This window comes from Mesoplodon densirostris, chromosome 17 (assembly GCF_025265405.1).
Source record: "Mesoplodon densirostris isolate mMesDen1 chromosome 17, mMesDen1 primary haplotype, whole genome shotgun sequence".
NCBI lineage: Eukaryota > Metazoa > Chordata > Mammalia > Artiodactyla > Ziphiidae > Mesoplodon > Mesoplodon densirostris.
Window position 1 is genome coordinate 30,331,538 of NC_082677.1, and position 24,761 is coordinate 30,356,298.

A 24,761-nucleotide genomic window follows, 5' to 3' on the forward strand; every position below is an offset into this window, starting at 1 on the left:
TTTACAATGGTGTGTTAGTCTCTGCTTTATAACAAAGTGAATCCTCTATACATATACATATATCCCCATATCTCCTCCCTCTTGCATCTCCCTCCTACCCTCTCTATCCCACCCTTCTAGGTGGTCACAAAGCACCCACCAAGCTGATCTCCCTGTGCTATGTGGCTGCTTCCCACTAGCTATCTATTTTACATTTGGAAGTATACATATTGAGCTGAAACCAAGGCAGTTTTGTTGCCCTCTAGTACATAGTAGGTCCTTGACCTACCTTTCAGTTTCTTCAGTTTACTCCTCCTCCTCTATAATTTTCTCCACACATGCCAAACAGCTCCTCTTTCATCTCTCTTATTTCCGTCAATGTTTTTCCTCCCATCTCAGTTCTGTCCCCATCATTCTGTGTGGTTTTTAGGAAACTTGACTGCAGATTTTAGCAAAAATCAACCAAGTCCCAATAAACAATTGACTCAATTCTGATCAATAAAACTGAAGTGCATCCAATGGACCTGCTCACTTCATGGCTTACCTTTTCAAGGTTAGAGGGACAACCATTGTTGAAAATATTTATGAAGAGGAGAAGAGAAAAACCATCCTTGACAGTGGACCTCAGGTAACAATAAATCTCGGTCTTTAATTTTATTAGTAACAGATTTCCCTTGTTTCCCTACATTGCCCTTTCAGCCAGAGTATTTATGGTTATGTATATCTTGCTAATTCTGTGATAAGCCCAGAGTTTCAGAAGGAAGCTGAGGGTCAAAAGTAAGCCCTATGTCTGAGCCTGCCTGAACCTAAAGCAGACAAGAAAGCAGTTTTCTCCCTACTCCTCCATATGCATAAGTGGCTCATTCAGACTATCAAACAGTCATAAAAATATCTTGGAGAGGATTATTGAAGTCACGGTCAAAAGCCTCTGAGAGGGAGGCACTGGACCTCTAAGTATAGTGAGTTTTGGTTTTGCAGATTCACTAATGCCAGAGGAACTGAAAAGGAAGGTGAAGGAAAAGCTCCATACTAGGAGCAAAGTATTCTCTCTTCTGGAATGGGAAGCAAGCTGAGCACCATGGGATATTTAGAAGACATTTTATTAAATACTTAGAAGGCCTATAGACCTGTGATCAATTATTTAAGAAATGATACTAAAAAAAATTAATTCATGGTACTGTGTCCCTTCCTTAGAGCCTATATACTTCGCTAATTGTGGCAGTGCTTAAAAAGTCTGGAATATTCAAATTTGTGTCAATTAAAGAATAGTGAACAAAGATAGAACAATATGCTGTTCTTCAAACACACACACACACACACACACACGCGCACACACACACACACACACACAAAGAAAACTTCTGAATTGCCTAGTAGAGATACAGAGCTATATTTAAGAAATGGATACCAGTAGGAATCCTACTGTGGAGAAGGATAAGGGGACACCTTCAGTATTTGTCCAGTAGAGTCATAATATTTGAGAAAGTGTTTTGGGTCATCTGGTGGAAGGCATGGTCTTCTAACAGTTAGGGAATGAACTATTTGGAAGGACTGAATGTGGACAATATTATGTTTGAGAGGACTTTGGAGAAACAATAAAACTGCTTAAGGTAATTATGAGTATTAGAGGCAGGGTTTCATCTCTCACTGGACCAGTGACAGTGTTTTTTTATTAAGGATATAGAACATATCACATTCATCAAGGGATGAGCAGCAGGTCCCAAACAATGCAACCTCATAATGTTGAGATGACTGCTGTGAAGAAAAATAAAGGGAATGAATGTTGGTAGAGAATGCTGTGGAAAATAACGTGGTCAGGGAATGTCTTATTGAGGAGATGACATTTAAGCAGGCACTTGGAAGCAGTGATGGATTGATCCTTTCAGATTTTGGGAGGAAGAACAAACTGGACCCAGGGAACAGCAAATGCAGTATAAGAAGAGGCTTGAAGCAAGGAGCTCAGGTGGCTTTATAAATGATTATTCCTGTAGAGCCAAACCTTATCAATGTGGCTGAAATATAACCATTCAGCTCTAGATCAGCAGGGGCTAGCAGGAGCTTTGGTGGTGAATGCAAGGAGCATGGGTGTCTCTGGTCTTTAGCAGTGATAAATAGGGAAACATATATAACCATTCAGAATTCAGGAAGGTCATCTAGAAAATGCTTCTGTTTTAAATGTTATGGATGGCAACAAGACTTTCATATTGCACAAAAAATGCAATTTTGGAAGGCATATACTTAAGTGTGTTCTGGGGAAAGACATCAGTGACTGTTGCTAGTTGGAGCCTATCAGAATTGAAGGCATAGTACTCTGTTCTTCTACATAAGTATATGATTCTAAAATAGGTGTGATATGGGAATGTTATAGCCTTCCAAGTGTGAATTGATATGAATATGTATACTATCAGACCACACAGTGTGGCAGCTTTAGCCAGAAATAGAAAAAAGTAGTAAATCCATGATTCACAGAGTACATTGCTGTAATCATTTAATAACCAACTAAAATAAGAACAAGCTATGAGAGAAGAGATGAAGATTTTCTCTGAACACAGAGCTTAAGCCAATTAGGCAGTTACAGAGCTTCCTAGAAATGGTGATGTCTAAAGAATTAGCTGAATCACAGGCATACTCTTACTTTACTTTTGTCCTGGTTAACTCCTACTAAACCCTTCAATTCCAAATTGAAGTGCCACTTTTTCAGATGCTGTTTTTGTACTTTCTTATAACATAGATTATTTACCCCTTTTTATTTTATTTCATTGTATCTTATTTTTTTATAAAATTTGTCATAAATTATAATTTTATATCTACTTGTGTATTTTATTTTTTCTTTTTATTTCTACTTTTTACCTTCACAACTAAACTGTAAATTCTGAAGATTAGTTACTAATTTATTTTGATCAAAATAGCCCTCAATGAATATTGGTTAAATGAATTGAGTAAGCACGAACTTGGAAAAGAGATGAAGGTAAACATGAAAACAGAAATTATCAGTAAGGAGGCATGAAAAGCCACAAAAGAGAGAAAGTGTTTATTGCATTCATGAAAGTAAGAGACATTCCATTTGGGTGAGGTGAAATATACAAGCAGCAAAGTGCTGGGAAACATAAGGCTCAGCAGGCAATCACAAAGGATATGAGGTAATGTTTGCTTATGCATAAACAGCAACCAGGAAAGTGTTTACGCATCAAAGTATAATGAACAGATCACTCAGTTTGAATCATGGAGAATGGGTTGAAAAGAGGCAAAACTGGAATGGAGAGAATGGGGTACCTGATACAGTAATCTACAGGTACAGTCTACAGAATCAAGATTGGCTAAATTGCTGTGGGGGCAGAGAATGGAGAGAAGTAAATGTCCTTGAGATACTCAAGAGCCATAATCAGTAACACTAAGTAAAAATTGAGCTAAAAAAAAAAAACCTGAAGACAAAATTACATTTTTATACATGATGAATGGAAAAATAACTGAAAATTTGAACTGATAGAAAATATCAGAAAGAAAAATATTGGCAAATTTTACTATTTCTTATTTTAAAACAAATTATAAAAAGGAAAAAAAATTCAGAAAATATACATGGTAAAAACAACAGGAAAGGGAGTTAATTTCTCTATAATATAAAAATTCCATGTAAATTTTACATAACTCAGCAATTAACAAATAAGAAAATGAGAGACAGAGTTTCACCAAAGAGGAACTATTGATATTTGTTAAACCTGAACAATTATTCAACATGAGTTATTATCAAAGACATGTCTAAAATCACAATAAAATGTGTCTAGTATATTATTTGGAATCATCAGCCATTAACATGATAAAAATTTCACCAAATCACAAAAGTAGGAAGGATTTATTGCATGTAACATACTGTATAAAATACTGATGAGACAAAAGCAACTAAATTACTGTGTATTATAAATGCAATTCATTTTTGGAGAACACATCCTGATTCCTAGTGATTCTCTCTTCCTATTCTATTTTCCCATAAACATTATACTATTATAATATTGTTCATATAAATATGCATGAGGTTCATTTGAATTGTTCTATTTCTCCTTCACTTCTTTATGATGATGATGATGAGATATTTCAGACATATAAAAAGTGTAGAGCCCTCTTTTTTCAAGCACTTATTCCTTATAAATGATCATAGCATGCATATTTTTACCTGTAGTTCTAGTCATGCTTCATCAGATTTTCATAAAACACAGTATTTGTAACTTTATTGGCTAAAAGGACAAATAAAGCAGAATATAAATTACATTATGATTTCTCATGTTTATAATGAGCATTTAAGATAATCTGAGTGTGTATTTGAAGAGCATTTTCTTTTAAACATAGATTATGAAAATAAAAGTGCTTTTGCTTGCTTAAATGATATTCCTTTCCTCATGCTACTTTTACCTGAGATTGAAAGTTTAGCCAACCAAAACCCAACCTTTAATTACCATTTAATTAGAATGTCAAATCAAACACATTTAATTGTTTGGATTCCCCATAAAGACCTTGAGTGCAGCAGGTGATAATAAGTGTTTTGCAGATGTTTACTAAGAGCAAATATTAAAACAATAGTCATCCATAGTTAATCAAAATTACTCTAAAGAGGGCATTTTTTGGCTCATGGGTAAGATAAGACAAAATAGGACCAATATTTTTTAAAGGAAAAAAATGTTCATTTCTATGAGCTTCTTACAGATTCTTTCTAATTCCTTATATTTTAGTAACAATAAAACCATGAGAATGGAATTTTTCAATTATAAAATTGATGATTACTCACCCTTGTTCCACCAATTTCTTCTTCCTTTAGTCTATGAAGAGATAAACTTCATCATCTTCCTCATCACAAAACATCATACAAACTATCAAGGACTTAATTTTGTGTGACATCAAAACAAAGAAAATACAAAGTCCCAAGTACTGTCCCTTACATACAGTCCTCTTTTGCAAGCCCAGCAGAAACATTGGACAGAACTCTGTGGTTAACTCTGCTCTTAAAATACTTTTATAGTTCTAGATATATGTATGTATGTGTGTATATGTATATGCATGTGTGTGTTTATTTAATATAGCAGGATCCTACTCTCTGAGAGTGAAAGAAACAATGTTGATGATGAAACATTATAAGAAATGTCCTAGCAAGGAGAAAAGCATTATACTTCAAAATGATCAAAACAGTGAAAAAACACAGGATGGCAAATACATTGCAGTACAATAGAACAAGCTAAACCTACAGATCAGGCATGCATTGAGGTGTAGAAATCTTAAGAAAGCTAATATAAACTTTCACTGCACCAGTGGATATCATTCAGTCCAACAAAAGCAATCTTCTGAATAATGGGAATAACATTAAGGAAAAATCATAATTACATGGGTGGATACTTCACACTACAAATCTTACAGGGCCACCTAGTTCTTCAGTGATGCATGTCATATGTATTATGGAAGAATAACTTCCTTACAAATAAATATACAATCAGAGTGCAGAAAAAGGAGACTACAAGGCAACAGTATTGAAATATTCAGTCCCTAACTGCTCTGTGTCTGGAAAGTGATTGGGACGCTTCAGGCGGCATTAAATACTTTAATGTCAGGAGGTGGCAATGGATGAACGTGTCTTTGTTGAACCCATTTAATATGGTAATGATAAACATACTGCTGTAGATAACATCTGTGAAGTAATATAAAAGGCCACAAAGTGGCTAAAAACAGTGACAAATCTAGATTTATTCTTATTCCAAAATAATGGAGCTACTATTAAGCAGCTTCTTTTTCCCTCTACGTAGAATTAAAATTAATGCCTGTCATAAAAACATATATGAGTAATAAGTTGGACAATTATTCTTAGTTATTGACCAAGCAATGTTGCCATCCCATCAGCCTACCGACATTACATAATGACAATATGTTTTCTCAAAGATGTCAGAGATAATCACAGAAGCTTAATAATATTAATCTTGAGTTATATTTTTCCAACACTTACTACAGAGCCAAATAACTGTTAGAAAGTAAGAGCATGTATTGTTTTAAAATAAACAAGTTTTGTTTTAGAGTAATTTTATAATATGTCAAAGCAAACTTTAAATTGGTGATCATTAGCTACGTCCTTGATGTAAGAATATGTTAATTTTTTAACTTCCAATGGGAAAGTATATTTTCAGATCAGTTTGTGTATCAAGTGACTGATCTCTTCCCTGATTTTATAAATTTCAATTTACTTGGATGAATAGTCTAAAATCAAATTCTGTTGTTTCATTTTCACTCATTTCCTCTCAAACCTTTTGACATTTGATGTTCATTTCAAAATGCTGATAAAGTTGCCCTCTCAGTGATCACCAAATGACTTATTTGATGTTTAATCTCCATCAAGCACTTACCATCACCCACCTTTAGCCTCTTTCTTGGTTCTACAGCACAGATCTCTTATTTCTCTAAACTCACTGCAAGCCATATGCTTGATACATTCGGTTGTCTCTCTCTCCAGTAGTTCAAGTCTAGTTATGCCCATTTTAATTCCTTAATCCATAGACTCTTCCATGTCACATTCATCACCTCACATGACTTCCATGCTCATGTTTTTGCAAGTGATTTCTAAATTTGTCATACTGGACTTCGCAGATATTGCACTTTTTTTACAGGTTGAGGGTTTGTGGCAACTGCACGTCAAGCAAGTGTATTGACTCCATTTTTCCAACAGCATTTGCTCGCTTCATGTCTTTGTGTTGTCTTTTGTTAACTTTTGCAATAATTTAAACTTTTTCATTGTTATTATATTAGTTATGCTGATCTGTGATCATTGATCTTTGATGTTACTATTGTATAAACTTACAGTTGGTTGATGATGATTACTTCAGATGATGATTAGCATTTTTAGCAATAAAGTATATTTAATCAAGATATATACTTTTTTTAGACATAATGCTGTTGCACATTTAATAGAAGAAAATATAGTATAAACATAACTTTTATACACACTGGGAAATAAAAAAAAATATATGACTAGCTTCACTGCAATTTGTTTCATCACAGTGGTCTGGAACCAAACCCAAAATAGCTCTGTAAACGTGCTTTATCTCCCAAGCTCTATACTCCAAAGACTCAGTGTGCGGTTACCTTAATCTCAACACGTCCCAAAGAAAACAGTATTTTCTCTGCAGACTTAAGTTCTATTTCTTAATGATTTTACTTTATTCTCAATTGCTTAAATTTGAATATTTTACATCATCAATAAATCTTTCCCTTCTTATAACCTCAGTTCCCAGTTCCTTAAATTTTATGTTGGTTATCTCTGTTCTGAAATTGTACAATAATTCCCAACTGGATTCCACAATTCACAACATTTCTTGCTAGTTTTGTCAACATTTTCTTTCTAAAAACCTGGATCTGTAAGTGTCATACCTCTACTAAGAAACTTAATTCAGTGAAGAATAAAGCTTAAATTTCCTAGATTTCCATCATCTGACTTCAGTTACTCTTACAGCCTTATCTCCTCAAGGCATTGATCCCAATTCTCCTTGCTTTCTAGTATAGTTATACTAAATATTGTCTTTCTGCTGGCTTTCACTTTCCAGAATACCTTTCACTAGGGATATATATATATATATATATATATATATCTCCCTATAGAAGTTTTTCCCAAGGCTCAGCTTTCAAGGCTCAGTTAATTACAGTCACTTAAGGGAAACTCTGCAGAGAGGATTAATTAGGTTAAATCCCTTTATTCTTGTTTTTCTCTACCCCTTTCTGTATATCTGATTTACAGCCTTAGTAAAATAACAATATAAGAATATATAAATCTTATGTGTTCTCACTAAACTAAACTAAGTTGTGAACTCATCAAAGCCTATATTGATTTTTATTGACTAATTTTGGGTAGCAAATAATCATTTATTGACTAATTTTGGGTAGCAAATAATCAATATATATTTTTAATTGTGTAAGTTAATGAGTTGGTTTCAGTTAGTGTTACTTAAGAAATTAGATAAGCAACAGAATATATAAATTTTAACCACCCTCTTGTTTCTAATATACCATAATACGCTACTATCTATTAATCAGTATTGCTGTGTATATTTCTACTGTATTTAACAGGCTGCTTATCAACTAAGCTCAATAGTATTTGTGTTCTCAATGATCTTTCAAGGTCTGTGAGGTGTGCAGTATTCAGCCCTATCCCCTCTCCCTGTTATATGTGTAATGAGGTAAAGAGTAATAGTGATAATAGCACGAATTTAATAAAGTATAAACTCAAACAACTAGCATTCACATTAAAGGCATTTAAGAATATTCAGTGGCAATTTGGAAAAAAAATATAATTTTATTTCTAATGTGTCATGGAAAAGAAGAAAATTTTCAATTTGAAATGCTATCTAGCCAATCTCTTTGATTTAAAGCATGCTTCATAATACTGCCTAGAAATACAAATATCTTCCAAAATGAATATATTGCTTTGTTCACTAACTCATATGTTAAGTAACTACTCAGAAAGAATAGAACTGTCATATAACGAATGGTATACTATATAGAAACTCTACTTAGTATTATCTATTTTTATACTACGTTTTTCCATGATGCATTGTTTTTTTCTTTTGTAATTGTTCAGGATTTCAGCATGTAGGTCTGAGGTGTGGGAAAATGTCAGAGTGTGAAAGTGTGGCTGTCTCTGTACATTCTAAGTCTGCATTTATTACTCCTATGTCGATCATGCTGTCATCCTACAGGGGCGTGCCAACTGGAAATTTCCCTGTGCTTCAGCTTTTATGTAAAAAATGTATTATGCAAAATGAAGAATTGGCAGCCAAGAGGTAAATGGTGCTGAATGTCAGTTGACAATATCATGAACCCTTGCACATGGGAAACTATATATTTTTACTATGTGACAGTGTATTAACTTCAAGAACAGCTTTCAGTACTCTGATGTCTTGGAAGCAAGATTCTTTAGGAGAACAAAAATTGCATGTAAATTTTTCTCACACTATTTAGAGAAAGTTGTCTAAGTTTTAATAATATAACCCAAGATTGTTACTAAATCATCACATTTATACATTTTGGAAGAAACATTCATACATAGAAGAAAATATGAAATTTCTCATAAAAATATTAAACTGTGATAAGTACTGTGAGAGATTAAAAAGACAAATATATGATTACTGCCTACAAAAAATATTCAGCTTAGCAAGTGAAAATTCATGAATAAATATACTTTTTAAATAATTATAAAAATTCCAATCTAATAATAAGCCACATTTTATTCCAGTTCTTTTGGGATTTCAGTTTTGTCTAATTTAGAAATGCTTATCACATGCTAAATGCTATACAGGATATGTTATGAAAGAATTATTCACCAATGACAAATTTGTCATAAAATCAATTATGTAAACTGAGATCTCTTTTTGTATTTTTGCTTAATCTATTGCTCTGGTTGTCTTTTAAGCACCAGTATCATACTTTCTTAAATTATTTAAAGTTTAGAATACATCTTATTATCTGGCTTTACAGTTCTTTATTAACTTTGTTTTACAATATTTTAAACTTTTTTTTCCATGTAAGACATTTCTTTCAATAAAAAAAGAACATGGGATTTTATTGAAATTTCATGAAAAGGTGATATTCATCCAAAGAGAATTTTATTCTAGTTATCAATTAATGTATAACAAACTACCCCTAAGTTTAGTAGCTTAAAATGACATACATTTTATCATATCCTATGATTTGGGAGGGGTCAAAAATTTGTACGGAACTTGACTAGGCAATTCTGCTCCACACAGGTTCAACTAGGGTCACTTGGTGATATTCGAGTCTGACTGAGCTGGTCTGAAGGTTCAAACACAGTTTCATTCACATACCTAATACCTAATTATTCACATATATAATAACTCACATGCCCATAATTCCAACATGGATAGCTAGAAGTCTTCCTCTCCATTTAGTCTCAGGGTTTCTCCATATGATTTCTTTGGCAGGGTTTTCGAACCAGATGCATGTCATCTCAGGGTCCAAGAGACCAAGGCTTAAGCTTCCAGCTTCTTAATGGCCTGGTTTGGGAAAGAGTCACTTTTGCTATGCTCTACTCAGCAAAGCAGTCATAGGCAGCCAAGATTCAAAGGGAAGATAACTAGATTCCACCGCATGAAAGAAAAGTGGCAAAGAATGTGTGGCTATTTTTAATCCATCATAGTTGGCCCTCTTCCCACAAATCATTTGCATTATTCCAACATATCAAATACAATTACCACCTCCAAGCCTTCCAAACTCTTGATTCTGTTATAGCTCCAGATCAAAAAAATAAAAAAATAAAAAAGGAAATTTTTCCTCGTAAGATATGGTATGTAACGTAGTACACAATACAAGGCTGAAAGTCACCCAATACAGACTTGTGGTGCCACAACAGGTGTTGAATTGTTAAAGCACTGATATCTACCAGCTGAACTATTCCTGGTTGGTAGGACTATTCCCAGGGCATAGGAATGCATTTTTTTGGTTCTTACTCTGCAACCCCCAAGGCTGCTCCTAGACCAGAAATCCTGAGTGATAGAGAAACTAGGTGTTCCCCAGCTCATATTGGGCTACTAACTTATAAATATATAATGTGGTGTCCTGAGTTTTTCCTGCTGTTACCCATTGTGTGCTCTGGTGCCTGCCCGGCCTTCAAGTTGAAGCTGACTCCACTCTGCTGAAACCTTGGCTACAACATGTACCAAACAGCTCCGTGCCTCTCCATACTGTGAAAAATTGAGAATTCAGAGGACAGCATGTTTTCTGTTCCTTCTCTGCATGTAAATTACACCCCCCCAAAATGGCAACATCAGTGTCAGAGAGCCCCCTCCTCCATTCTACAACATTATTATTCAATGAAAAATAGATTACCAATATGCTGTCATTTTTGTACCCAGTTAAAATATTTGGTTGATCTGAAAATGGAAAAAAATAGCATGTTACATGAAAAAATAAAATTTATAGATTTGAGCAGAAATAATGCATTTGCTCTACTAGTTCTTATGCAAAGATTCAGACTTTGAAAAATTCACTGATTTTCATTAAAAATAAAAACAAAAATCAATAATGCAGCTTGTTTACCAGGAAATGCTATATTAAGTCTGTTACAAAATAACTTTTCAGCTGAATTTATTTTCACAGCATCTGCAGAAAATCACAGAGAAGAATAAACAGCACTTTTGAAAATATGTATTTATGATCTTATCAACTTAACTACAACTTTGTTTATAGCATTCCTGCTTCAGTCTATATATCTGGAATTTCTCTAGTCAAAAATTCAAGGTCTATGTCTCTGGAAATGTATGACTTTTTTAGCAACTTGAAGTAGCTTCTGACAGAGCCATTTATAATCCATTAATTACAACCCACACAGCCCATATCATTATGTGAATTGTGCTGCAAGGCCTTACCACCTGCTCATCTGTACAGAGCAGATCATATCCATGTCATTCACTGAGAAATTCATTAAATTATTCTTCCATTATTACAATCATAAGACTTCAACAATGAACCATATTTGGGAAAAAAACAATTAGAAAAATTTCCAATGCCTGAATCCTACTGGGATTTAGATTTCTGGCTAAACATTTTTTTTTAATTTATATTTTTGGTTAATTATGAAAAGGGGATCCTGTTCTCTTACTCTACTTAACAAGTTATTGTCAAATATGGGAAAAGTCATTGCTTTTTTAATTCTTGTTTTAAAACTATCTTATTAACTAATCTATTATAATTCCTGAGGGCATTTGAATAAATGTTTTTGCCCTTTCTAGATAGAATGTCTTATTTTTAAAATAAAAAGCGTTAGGAGTTTTTTTTTCTTAATTATTTTATATCTTCATTTTATTTTTTTATATCTTTATATCATTTATATCTTTATATCATTACTTTACATCTTATCTTATTACATTTGATGAAAATTCAAGATTAATGCAATAGCAAACTTCTTAAAGTTAAGTGGAAATGCTAATAGATATACTTATGACATACCAAAAATTTTATCATATTTTATCAAAATATTTTATCAATGTTATATATTTAATTTTATCCAAGTTTTATCATTTACCCCATAATTATATTTTTCCCTTTGACCTATGATCAAATGAATTATGTTAATACATTGAAACATTAAAAGACTGATTACATTATCCTTTCTGAGCACTCCCAGAAAATAATCCTGCTTGATTATGCATTGCTGGATTTGTTTTCCTAGTTTTGCTGCATACATATACATATATATATTTTTTTTTCTTTTTTCTTTTTAAACTAAGATGTTCCCTTTATTGTTCAAACATGAAATGTGTCTTTAGTATTCTTTTTTTTTTTTTTTTTTCTGCGGTACGCGGGCCTCTCACTGCTGTGGCCTCTCCCATTGCGGAGCACAGGCTCCGGATGTGCAGGCTCAGCGGCCATGGCTCATGGGCCTAGCCGCTCCAGGGAATGTGGGATCTTCCCGGACTGGGACACGAACCCACGTCCCCTGCATCGGCAGGTGGACTCTCAACCAATGCGCCACCAGAGAAGCCCTAGTATTCTTTTTTGGACTACTTTTTTCTTGTTTTGGTAGCAGAGTTTTCCTAGCCTCATAAAATAATTTAAAAATTTGATATCTCAGTCTGTACACTAGCATACCTTTAAAATATATCTTTAAAAACATTTCTTGACAAATTAAAAAAAATTACCTTAAAAGTTATCTGATCCTGGTACATTCTATTCAAGATAACTATTAGCCAAATTGTTTTATTACTCCTAGGATATTGGTCTAGTTTTATTCTCCACTTCTATAAGACCTACTGAAGTTTATATTTTCTAAAAATCTTCTATTTTATTCTGATTTTTAAAAGTATTTTCTGAAAATATATTTACTAAATAGTTCAATTATAATTCTATAAAATTTTGACTTTAATTTTGTAGATTTTTCTGTTCTCCTCAAATTAACTAGGAATTTAAGTTTTAATAATATTAAAAACACTTTTATTGTAAATTCTGCTATTTAATTTACTATTTTTTTAAATTTTATCTCTATTATTTCTTCTTTCTTATTTTTTTTTTTTTGATGTGGTCTGTTTTATACTACATTTATCCTCTGTGGGTGCTTGCTTTTGGCTGTTGTTTTCATTATTTGAGTCTTTGAGTACTTTGTTATATAGGTAAATATGTTGTGACATACTTTTTGAACCCATTCACATTTTAAAATTTCTTTACTACTGTGCTACCACCACAGTTCCTACGAGAAGATCCAGTTGCCTAGCATTTATTTGTTCAGTTACACATTTCCTTTTTAAGCTCTTTAGATTGGCCTATTTTTATTTATCAGTTAATATATGGGGAAATATTTTTAGTTCAATAAATTTTACCTGATAATTTATTTTCAACTAATTTTCTTCAACACAAAGTAAGTCAATTTATAAAACCATCTTAATGCAGAATATTCTTATTTTTTTCCACAATATCTTTCAATGTTTGTGCTCAGTTTTCTTTCTATTCCTTTCTTTTCTCCAGCATAATAATCTCTTACATTTTCTTATTTTTGAAACACTGGTTCATTTATCTGCACTGTTTGGAATGACTTAACTCTGATACAGTATTTTGTTTCTATCATTATTCATCTGTTGTCTTTTGTTTTTCTTCTCAAGGGAACAATTAACAATTCAATTTATTGTTTTACTAATTCTTTCTGTTACATCTTTTTCTTCCTTTCTTTTCCCCCCACAGAACACATGTTCTTCAATCTTACTGGTAACAAAAAGCAAATTTCTAACATATTTTTCTCTTCTTTGTAATTTCCGCCCCCCCGCCCCCCCCCCCAAGAGCATCTCCCAATTTTTGGATGCTACCATAATGTCTTATTTTATGTCATTTAGTTCCATATTATTAGTGGAAAGAATAGTTATCTGTCCACTCATCCCTGAGTGAAGTGAGGAATAGTCAAGTTTTGAAGACAGGTAGCAGGGTAACATTTTAGTGTTTTAGTCTACTTGGGCTTCCATGATGAAATGCCATAGACAAAATACTACATGTATATATATATACTTCTCAAAATTCTGGAGGCTAGAAGTCTAGATCAGGGTGCCAGCATTGTTGGGTTCTAGTGAAGGTCCTTATCATGGCTTGCAGATGGTTACCTTCTACTGTGTCCTCACAAGGTAGAGAGAGCAAACTCCCATCTCAACCTCTTCTTCCTTTTATAAGTACACTAATCCCATCATGAAGATTCCATATCTATGACCTCATATAAACCTAATTACCTCCCAAATGCCCCACCTCCAAATACATCATGCTTGGTGTTAAGAATTCACCCTAGGTATTTTGGGGTTATATAAACATTCAGTCCATAACATTCCACCTGGACCCCCAAAATGCATGTTCTTCTCACAGGCAAAATATATTCATTATATTTCCAACAGCCCAACATTCTTAATTCATTACAGCATCAACGCTAAAGTCTATAGTCCAAAGTCATGATGTGAGAGTGATGCCAGCAAAATGGTGGCATATGAATTTTGCCTCTCTTGCTCCACCCCCAGAAATATCAATTTGAACAATTATCTGCATGAAGAAATACTTTCACAAGAGCCAGGAATTACAAATGAGCGATTAGAGCACTAGGGTGAAACACAGAAATAAGAAAGGACATATTGAGCAGGGTAGGAACGATAGATTCACACCACTTCCACTGCCCCTTGCTCAAGCCTGAGAAGCCTAGCTGGAGAGAGACACATTCCCCATGGGAGAGTAAAGTGAACCTGACTTCATGACAGACCCCAGAGCTGGCCAACCTGGGCACCAGGCAGAAACCCAAGGCCTTAGGTGGCTCTTCAACAGGATCCCACCAACCCATGTTCCCTCTCACTTTGGCACTTGCAGACTCCAGCGGTTCCAGGTAGATGCTGTGGCACCAGCCTCCCCATGGGCTTCTGGTAACCCAGGACTCCATCTTCCCAGCACCTGCCAACTCCATGGGCACAGGCAGGTCCTGTAAGACCAGGCTCTCAACAAGCTCCCAACTCATTATGTCACCCACCAGCTCCAGTGGTCCCAGGTGGCATCTATAGCACCAGGCTTCCAGCAGGCTCATATGAACACAAACCACCTTTTCACCCAGGTGCCTGCCATATCCAGAAGCCCTAGGTACCCCAGCAGTGCCAGATCCTAGGAGGGCTCCGGAAAACCCAAGCTGCCCTTCTCACCTGGTTCCTTCTGACTCCATCAGCTCCCATGGCTTCAGGTAGCTTCCTTGGCTACAGGGTCTCAGAGGACTCCTTCAGAAACAGGCTCCTGGACCAATGGGACACTGGCTAGCTCCAGCAGCCCCAGTGGGCTCAATGGCCACAGGTCATTCCCGAAGCTTAGACAGCTTGCTTAGCTCCAGGCCCTTAGAATATTCTCCTGATCCCAGGCCCCCAATCCATTCCAGTGCTGCCGCCTCCTGTGGCCCCAGGTAGCTCAGGTTGCCCCAGACTCCTAGCCTATCCAGTGAACTCCCATGACAGCAGGCTCTCTGTGGGCTCCCGTGAACACAAGATCCTGACTCACCCCAACACTGGCCAGCTCACATGGCCTGGGAATGATCTAGTGGTGCCAGACTACCTGCAGGCTCCACCCAACCCAGATTCTTGGCACATCCCAGTCTAAGGTGGCTCCTGTGGCCTCAGGTTCCCAATCAACACCTACAAGTCCAGGATCCAGGGGGACATCTGTAAACCCAGTGTTCTGATCAGGCCACTGTCAGGCTGATTAGTGTCATCCCAGGCTTTCCACCTATCCAATATCCAAGCACCAGGCCATCAAAGGACTCCAGCAGCAAGCTCTCCATGGAGACCACCAGCTGCCCACACAGAATCTAAGGATCAGCTGACTGGTGAAGGGATTTACTTGCAAAAATCAGTCTGTAAAGACTGGTATAGTTGCCTACCACTTCAAATGTGCAGATACCAAGGCAAGGCCACAGAGGTCATGAATAATCAAAGAAACATGACACCACCCACTGAAACTAATAAAATTCCAGTGTGTGCTCCTATCATGGAAATCAAAACCACAGTGAGATATCACCTCATTAGAAAATTAGCTATTTTCAAAAAGACAAGAAACAACTTGTTGTTGAGGATGTGGAAAAATAGGAACACTGCACTGCTGGTGGGAATGCACATTTGTATAACCAGTATGGAAAAAGTATGGAGGTTCTTCAAAAAATTTAAAATAGAACTGCATAAGATCTAGCAATTCTACTTCTGGATTTCACAGGAAGTGAAAACATTATCTGCAAGACATAACTGTACCCCCATGTTCATTGCAGCATTCATGACAATAGCCAAGACATGGAAACAGAGTAAGTGTCCATCAATAGATGAATGGATAAAGAAATGTGATATATTGTGTATATATATATATATATATATACATACATATATATGTGTGTGTGTGTGTGTGTGTGTGTGTGTGTGTGTAAAATGGAACATTATTCCACCATAAAAAAAATGAAAATCCTGCTTTTTGAAACAACACTGATGGATCCTGAGGGCATTAAGTGAAATGAGTCAGACAGAGAAAGACAAATACAGTATATCTTCACTTATATGCAGAATCTAAAAATCTGAACTCATAGAAATAGAGAGTAGAATGATAGTTGCCAGGGGCTAGGGAAGTGGAAGAAATTGGAAGATGTTGGTTAATGGGTATAGACTCCCAGCTATAAGATGAGTAAGTTCTGGGGCTAGATGTACAGCATGGAGACTATAACTTAATTAATTACCAGTAATTATATGAAACTGTATAATTAAAAGTCACTAACATAAATGTTAATTAAATGTTACCACCACACGAAAAAATGTGTATATATTTATGTATACATACATATATTTACAAACATATATATATATATGAATGGAAGTGTTACTGTTTGGCAATATATATGTATATCAAATCATCACATTGTACACCTTACATTTACATTAGTTATATGTCAATAATATACCAATAAATCTAGAAAAATCTTTTTAAATAAAGTTCAGAGTCTTATCTAAAATATCATCTAAATCGGATATAGTTGGAATTTGAGATATGATTTGTCCTGAGGCAAAATTCCTCTCTAACTGTGAATGTGCAAAACCACACAGTTTTTTATGTTTCCAAAATATAATGATAAGATAGACATAAGATAGGCATTCCTATTCTAAAAGGGAGACAACACAATGATAAAGGGAATGATGGGTCCTAAGCAAGTTCAAAACCTAGCAAGGAAAATACCATTAGCTGTTAAGGCTCAGGAATAATCTTTTTAGATTTGATGCTCTGTTTTCTGGACCTACAGGGATGGCAGTTCCATCTTCCAGAACCTATGGGGCTGTGGTACTACCTTGAACTTATTCTAGGCAGGATTTGTGCACCCAAGACTCTAGGAGGCCCTATCCCCACAGCTCAATGGGCCCTGCCCTTATGGTTCCAGATAACCACAATCTGGTCTGCTGAAACTGGGGAGATGGACCCCCCACCTCACCTTTAAAACCATAGAGGCAACCCTGATGATCGTCGAATCATGTTCACGGTCATTCTTCCCTGTCTTGAAGAATAAGGAACATTTGTGGCTGAAAAGATTTATGATATGGTCCTGTACAGTCTAAGAAGTCTGACAGCCTTCTTTCATTTCACCCCTTCTCTATCCCCTTTAGTTCATACTGGCTGTTTTTGTGTTTTGTTTTGTTTTCTTCTTGAATGGCTGATTTAGTCCAGGATTCACACCCTTACTTGTTTCCTTCTCATATGACTTTTGTCCACACCCTTAGTGTTCTCTTCTGAACAGCGTTTCTCATTTTTTGAAATACTGATAGGCTGAGAATTTTCAAAATCTCCAAGTTATGGTTCCTTTTTGCTTAACAATTTCATCTTCAGTTTATCTCTCTCCTGTCAGGAGGAACCAAGACTCTCCTTCAAAACTTTGTTTAGAAATCTCCTCAGCTAAATATACAAATTCATTGCTTGAAAGTTCTACTTTTCACAAAAACACTAGAACATTGTTTAGTCAAGAGTTTGCAACTTTTTTAACAAGAATTACCTTTCCTCCAGTTTCTGATAACATCTTCCTCATTTCCAGCTGAGACCTCACCAGACTCACCCTTAAAATACATATTTCTACCAACATTCTGTTCATAAGTATTTTACATATTCTCTAAGAAGATGGAAGCTCTTTCTATAGCTCTTCTCTTTCCTTCTTGAGCATTCACCAGAAACACCCTTAAAAGTCCCTTGATAACAAAGTAGGCTTTTCCTAGCTTGCACCTCAAAACTCTTACAGCCTCTACCCATTACCCAGTTCCAAAGCTATTTCCACAGTTTTTAGGTATTTGTTACAGCAATACCTCACTCTGTCTACCAAAATGTGTCTTAGTCAGCTCAGTTTGCCATAAGAAAGTGGCTTAAAAACAGAAATCTATTTCTCACATTTCTGGAAGCTAGAAGTCCAAAATCAGGGTACCAGCATGATCAAATTCTGGTGGAACTCTCTTCCTGGCTTGCAGATGGCCACCTTATGCAAGCCACCTGCTATGTCTTCACAAGGCAGAGAGCTCTGATCTCTTCCTCTTATTATAAGGACATAAATCCCATCACAGTGTTTCTACCCTCATGAACCCATCTTAACTTAACTACTTCCTTAAGGTCCTACATCCTGATGCTTTCAAATTGGGGGTTAGGACTTCATCATATGAATTTAAGGAGCACACAAACATTCAGTCCATCAAAGGAAGGGTTATTCCTCTGTCACTTGGTTGGGGTTAAAATTCTCCTTTCTGGTTTTAAGCTTACATAACCAGGAGGTATATATACTTTTCTATTTCAGTGATTATTGTCATTCCAACAAAAATGAAAGCTATTTCATAACAAAATTCTCTTCTATGGACCCTTTAAATCAGTTAATAGAGTTCAACATAATTTTGGGCACATACATATGTAATATGTTTGCTTTATTGAAAAATAATACAGTGATCCCTGAAGATGAAATGGTAATAAGGTAAAAGGTAATAAAAATTCTTACCAAACCACTTCACTATATATATTATATAATATATTATATAATATATTATATAATATATATAATATATATATAATATAATATATTATATAATATATATAATATATATATAATATAATATATTATATAATATATTATATTATATATAATATATATATAATATATATATTATATAATATATTATATAATATATATATTATATATATATTATATACATAACAAAGTTCTTGATTTGAATTTATACAACTGTTTGTAGCATGTACTGTTGTGTGTAAATTTATGACTTGTCTTAAGTATCCTTTTTTCCCCAAAATGTCTTAAGTCCAAATACATGGAATTGCTCTCTTATATACTCACTAGTTATAAGGTAATCACACAAATTTTCATAAATATATGTTCTTGCATACCAGAAAAAATAAAATATAAAGCATATAATTTTAAATGTATTAAATATAATTTAAAACATGAAAAAACAGCGTAAATGTTAGACTTTTTCTCTCAACCATCTGATGATACTTGTCTGGAACTACTGTGTCCCCAAATGAGCAAGCACTGCCACAGTTAACAAGGCTTTTTTTGGAAAATGTTAGTATCATGGATCTTTTTTTAATGCAGCTTTCCAAGTGTCAGTTTTTTGGCTGACCTTTAACACATACATGGTCTATTGTTCAAAATCTGTATGTTTTGTATTCCCACCTTTCTATTTGTCTAGTCACTAATTTTCTGTGTCCAATCATTGCTAATATTAAAAACTCTGATTCAGTTTACATTACTGTTTTAACATTTTGGTCTTTGAAAACCAAATGGCTCATATTCTGGTTTGCTTATCTATGTCTAGATTTCATATATATATATATATATATATATATATATATATATATATATATATACATACATACACACACATGCATACATACACATATATATACTTTGCTGTAAGTGTCATTTGCAAATATTTTAAGTCTAAGTTCACATATTTTCCTTTCTCATTATTTACTTAACACTCTTGCTATCATCACTCAGGTAGGTTTGCTCAATATACCTGTAGGGCTGCCACTGAATTACTTATATCAAATTTACTTGCATGTTTTATCTCTCCAGTTAGAATGGAAGTCTTTTGTGGGTAGGGATCACATCTCACTCACCTTTGTGCCATGGGTGCATAGTACACCACTGAAAACTGATAAATTATCTAGACAGTTTCATGAAATATATACTATAAGCTATAGGTCGTATATTATCCAGAACCTAGTGCTATTTGTGGAAATAATCAGTAGTAAAGACCTGGGTCAAGTCCTTGTTATTTAATGGCTATGTGTATTCAGACAAATTAATGTCTGTAAAACCAAGCTAAATTATTTGCTTACCTCAAAGAGTTGTTCAAGAATTAACTGAGTTACGTTACGTAAGCCACACAGCAAGTACTGAGTAAATGTTAATCATTATTATTATCTGAGTATGTCAGTTAGTTAGTAAGCAGTATTCTGAAGGGCGGCATTAATATTAGCAGAATTACTTTGCAGTGAGTTGTCAACAAAATGAAATTGAATATTTTGTTTTTTGGTGACCTAATTCTAGTAACTAACTTTAAGTGGGGTTTAGGAGAAGATCAGTGGTAGATATATATGATGCAGCCATAAGGAAGATTTGAAACTACTAATGCTTTGTAGTGCAAAAACTCACTTGCTCATTAAAAGCACATTAGCAAGTCCACATGTTTGTAAGAAGACTATGGTGATCTTCATGTCTATTACTCTATCAATGTTTACTGCTCTATTTAGTGCATCTTTCTGGGCTATCATTTTATCTTTAAATCTCCCATACTGGGTAAATATACATGTGGATGAATGGATGTGTTTCTGTTCCAATAAAACATTATTTACAAAAACAGGAAATAGACTATAGTTTCCCAAGCCCTGCTTTAACATTTGGGGAATATATATATATATATATATATATATATATATATATATATATATATATATATATATATATTGGGTTTCCCTGGTGACGCAGTGGTTGAGAATCTGCCTGCCGATGCAGGGGACACAGGTTCGTGCCCTGGTCCAGGAAGATCACACATGCCATGGAGCGGCTGGGCCCGTGAGTCATGGCCACTGAGCCTGCGCATCCGGAGCCTGTGCTCTGCAGCAGGAGAGGCCACAACAGGGAGAGGCTCACGTACCGCAAAAAAAAAAAAAAAAAGAAAAAGTATCATCAAATTTTACCAAGAAAGTATTATGGAGAAAACATTAACTTGATTTTTTACTTTATCTTTGTTTTGTGCCATCTTAGCCTATCCATAACTAATGTTGTGCCTGGACCAGCCCTTGTAATTCCTACTATGATTGCAGGATACCCTTAGCAGTAACAACAAGTGAACTTCAGGGAAAAAAAAAAAGAACAAGGCTTTATTACAACTACTGGAGGCTACAGGGCACACCTGGATTCACACAGTAAGGTCACAGGTAGAGAGAGAGAGAAAATGTGAGGGACTGGAGGTCTGTTTGTATTGGGGTCTAATGTGGAAGCCTAGAGTTTCTGGACTTGACTCTATGGGTGAATTTGAAACATAACAGCAGGAATTAAAATGTAGGAAGGAGAAAACAGGGCTCCTAAATGGTCATTTATTGAAATCAACTAAGAGCTCTAAAACAATGGAGGCTGGGGGGCTGGCTCTTTATCTGGTCATGTGTGTGGCAATGTGTTTATTAGAGATAGCTGCCTTTGAAGCGGATGCCTCTTTGAAGTGAATACTTAGTCAATCAAAGCTTAAGTCAGGCAGTTGCATTACAAAGAAGAAAAAACAACTGTCAAGGCTTATACCATAACCCTTTATAACATTGTTTTGCAGGTTTCCACCTACACCAAGCCAAGAAATTTATTATCTAAAGGAAGAGGAGAACATTGTCTTGTGTAAAAAAACAAGTGAGTAAGCTAAATTTCATTATCATTCTTTTATTTATTTATTTATTTATTTATTGTCAACTAAAGATTTGAACTGGCAAATTTGATAATAAACTTTTAGATAAGGGAAGACCTAATCAGGCAGGAAGTAGAAAATAGAAAAACTGGTCCCTTCCAGTTCTTGAGGATTGTGTTAAAAATAGAGGAGAGAGTCTGTTTCTCTACTTCAATACAAAAAAAAAAAAAAATAGAGGAGAGAGAAACAGAAGTGCAAACAGCTCAGAATGTGTCCATCACAACTTCAGAAAAAATACAAAAACCGTACATTCCTTCAGACTCCGGGATTCCATAGGAATGGTGTGCTAAAGACAAAGTTTACTGTCTACCTCTCATGTACGAGACTCTAGGAGGAGATCACCTTCTAGGCTATTTCTTCACATCAACCCAGAGGATGGTCCCATCAGAGTACAGTGTTGTGTCGACTGAAAAAAAAAAAAAAAAAAGCACAACCTAAAACTTGATAATTGTGTTTTATTCGGCAGGCTTACTGAGAACTATAGCCCGGGACATAGCCTCTTGGATAGCTCTGAGGGACTGTTCCAGAGAGGAAGGGAGAAGCCAGGATATACAATTGTTTTTGCTGGGGAAAAAAATGTAATTGAACATCAAAAGATTAATGCTAATCACAAAAAACAGACATCTCAAGTTTATGACTTTAGTGATTTTCTTTGTATAGGAATATGCAAGAATCTGGAATTATTGAAATTATTCCTTTGATATGCACCTTAAATATCTAGGGCCAGTGTCCTGTTTTCCTCCATCCTGAATTCCCCTCAAGGTGCACTGTTGGGGGTGGCTGCAGTGACTGATGGCTTCATGGTTCAACATCTGAGTTTACTGAAATAGCAGGAGACATATTTTGTCCACAACTGCAGACATCATAGTTACTTGATATCCAGTTTTGAGTTTACCAATTGCCTCAGTACCCACAGGCAGCCATTAGTCTGCAGAACCTTCTGGTGCTCCATAAAGGAGACTGAGAAAGTAGTTGATGTCAAGGTTAGCAGCCTGATTAAGGTCTGCTCTTTCAAAGGGAAAGCTTACCCAGAAGTTGAGACTGCATGATAAGCAGAGGAGTCCAGGATTCAGGCGGACATGGGAGACACCCTGAGAAGCCTATGTGTGTAAGTTAAGGGACACCTGAGTCACTCAGGAAGCACCACTGGTGCAGGAAAAAGCAAATGTTTGGTAACATCCCAAGTCACATCCAAGGTCATGTCCCAGGTCATGTCCAAGTCCATGGGACAGGTGCCAAGTGTGGGTTCTTGGCTTCACACAGGAAATAATTCAAGCGCAAGCCAGAGTAAAGAGAAAGAAGGTTTATTCAGGGAGAAACACACTCCATAGACAGAGTGTGGACCATCTCAGAAGGTGAGAGATGCACCAGGGGGTTGTCAGGTTTTATAAGGATGGGTAATATCATAGGCTAATAAGTGGGAAGAGTATTCCAGCTATTTTGGGGAATGGGTGAGGATTTCCAGGAATTGGGCCACCATCCATTTTTGACCTTAACATGGTCGGCCTTGGAATTATCTTGGTCCATCTTGGACCTAGTTTGTTCCAATCAGTTTATGTCATGTCTTTGGGCTATGTCATTCTTTTAAAGGTTGTGACCTGTCCATTTCCTGTCTCACCACCAGTACCTGGACTAGGGACCAGACAAGAGTTACTATAACCACTACAGCAGAAGCCATTAGATCAGCAAAATCTTACCTGCCTCCATATTCTGAAACACTGCTTTGGGACAGGGTGAATAGAAGGTGGGAGGGCTTGCATATCTAAAAGGTAAAATAGACTACTTAAATTATTATAAAACTAAATTTTCAAAGTTGAATTAAAAACTAGTGTTTTTCATTACATATTATGTAGAAGGGCTTATTCGTACGATTGAATCAGTTACAGAACAAGTGCTAAAGCTCAGTTTTCTTTGCACATGTGAGTGGTTTCAGTATAGTGTATTGATTATACAATTCTGACTTTTAGAAAGCTAACCCTGAAGGAAGTAGAAACAAAAAGCAGTGGGGGAAAGACAGAAAGGGGAAATTTTCTGAGGCAGGGAGAACAGCTAGGAGATTTGGTACATTATGATGAGAATTTAAACTAAAAAAAAAAAAAAATTGCAATAAAAATGATGAAAAAGAGATGGATTGAAATTGGATTCTAACAGTTTTATTCTTTTTATGATTTAATATCATATCATAAAAATAAGTGACTGCATGATTAGTGAAATATTTTTATCTAACCTCATATTCATTTTTTAAAGGACATATACAAATATATCATGCAATTCTCTCTAAGTTTATTTTTCTCATTTCATTTTTTCCTTGACTACATGTTCCAAAATGTAAACTGAAGTCAAAATCTCGACAATGTCTAGATAAAAAAATTAAGCTGTAGGGGGGAAATACTTGCCACCCCAAAATGTGTCTCTTTGGCTTGAGGATTATTTTGGGCTGATTGTTTTTAAGAAGGAAATGTCTCAGGAAGAGCATTTACCTCCTCTCCTTAACTGCCTAAAATAATTAAGATAAAGGGCCTGTTCTAGCAGAATTATCATCATAAATAACTAGCATATAATATGAGCTAGGTGAGGTAGACTTGGGGAAACTTAGCAAGGCCTGTTTGATCAAAGTCCTCTCTGTGTCCCATTGTCTCTGCATGGCCCAGCAAACACTTGTTTACCAAACATTTGCTCTTTTTCATCTTCCAGCAAATTGCATTCCTACCCTTAGAAGTCTCAAACCCTTCCCCCCTTCCTTCTTTCTGATGTCACATAAGCTTCAATTGCTTAACTTGT